Genomic DNA, 1797 nt, shown 5'->3' with positions numbered 1-1797 from the left:
ATGAAAGTATGTACTTTATTACATGTTGATGTTTTCGGAGAGCAAGACATTCCCTCATTTTAATGTTTCTTGTAAGTCGTAGTCATTGTTATTGCACCGTCTTCTTATATCCAGTTGTTCGAAAATGCGGATACGACTTTTTGTGAGTTAAGACTAACAGTTAAGTTGTGCTTTAGATTCATGATACGTTTTAGAAAAAAAGGTAATGGAAATACCATTGATAAGGGCGCAACTTACTCAAGAGAGTTACATTAAACGAGCTCGAAAGTTAATTCTTATCATGTCGTTACTTCCATGAGTTGTCCGACTGTAGTTTTACCAAATTACACACTTACGCACACATTTTTATATACAGTATGTACGTATTGTTATTTTGCAAGTCGGGGCCTTGTTAAGGACTCGCAAGAATAAGGAGAATTTGGAGGTTGCCAGCCGGCATTAAGACACAGCGCACCGGCAGTACATGTATTTGCAAAGTACTTATATACAAATATAACAAGGGCGCACAACGGAGGCAAATGAATTAATGAATATGTAACTTAATTCTTCATTAAACCGTTGATTACTCAGGGGGCTTCACGTGGAGTTGGATAGTTCATGGAAGTTTCAGCAAAACACTCTCTCGCCCCTTGGGAGGAAAGACAACTTCAATTCGTGATTTGCTAACATGCACTGGGTCCTTAATCCACTTGACCATTCAATCAAGTCGCACGATTACTTATACTGATTGTTTATACCAGTTGACACGATGAAGTCGTGTGCTCAAATCTCTAATACTGTAATCAGAAATAAGTGCAGCATTCATGGATAAGGCTTACACTATCGAATGGAGATTAACACTGTCACAGGGTGGGGGGTTAGGCAAGGAGTGAATGGTGCTGCGTGGACATGCCCCTCCGAGGATAGGATAAAATGAATGGAGGTTAGGTAGATAGGATCTTTCCATAAGGATAACAGGGAAGGATGGGATGTTATCAAGGGAAAGATGGAAGGATAGGCAAGGCTATGAGGTTCTCATGCAGACGCCTTACCTGGAAGGGAAGATACGCCTCAGACGGAGGACTGGCTAGCAGGTGTGCCCTTGTCGGCGGTTGAAGGAGGAAGAATGCGCCGGTTCCTTCGACCATCTACCTCTAGGTCCTTCAAGTAGGGGAAAGCTTCTTGTACGATGTCTCACTGGTCATCGACTCTCGATCCCCTTGTTTTTAGGCCTAATCTTGCGTCCCGGTCCAGCGGTTGGGCAGTGCCAAATGGCGCTAGTGTCTTTGCTGAGGCATCTGGAAATGAGACACCTCAAAGGGAGTAGTCTGGTATAGGATGGGTGGATACTGGTGGCTCTCTTGGTAGGGTCCCCGACGCTTGCTAGGAGTTTCTTTTAAGACCAAAATTGCCGAATGACCGTCACTAATGACAGGATGTAGGTATGGATGTTTAACAACTTGGCAGTGGGTGATATTCCTGTTTGCTTCGAGGTTATTCCAATTTTCTTCTCTTTCGCAAAAGTTAGAAAAGGAAAAAAGGTTGTTATTAAAATTGTTCTGGTTTTACTTTTTAATAAAAAAAATTACAGAAGGGTTGAGGGGATGGTATTATCCTATCAAAATTTGGAGTTGGCAATTAACTCCACTCAACCAGAAGCCAAAAATAATCGCATAGAAGAGTTAAGGCACGTGCTGACCAAAGGCAGCCAGACATGAAGGGTAAGGAGTCCCATAGATGTTGTGTGCATCTTTGGTGAGTAGTTCTTCACATTACCAGTTTGTTATGGGCTTTACCTCCTTCAGAGGGTAGTCGGTG

At 42.6% G+C, this 1797-nt stretch overlaps 1 long non-coding RNA gene across 1 annotated transcript in view; it reads right to left on the bottom strand.

Moving 5' to 3' along the window:
- LOC136852647 (uncharacterized) overlaps positions 1–1320 on the bottom strand; it is a 34750-nt gene extending 33430 nt beyond the window's left edge. Inside the window, exon 1 of the long non-coding RNA XR_010857210.1 lies at positions 1032–1320. This is a non-coding gene — a long non-coding RNA (uncharacterized lncRNA). The remainder of the gene's footprint in view (positions 1–1031) is intronic.
- Between the last annotated feature and the right edge of the window lie 477 nt (positions 1321–1797).

Source organism: Macrobrachium rosenbergii, chromosome 3, assembly GCF_040412425.1.
Source record: "Macrobrachium rosenbergii isolate ZJJX-2024 chromosome 3, ASM4041242v1, whole genome shotgun sequence".
Taxonomy (NCBI): Eukaryota; Metazoa; Arthropoda; class Malacostraca; order Decapoda; family Palaemonidae; genus Macrobrachium; species Macrobrachium rosenbergii.
The sequence above is the reverse complement of the archived record's forward strand: the minus strand, read 5'-3'. Positions and strand labels throughout refer to the sequence as shown.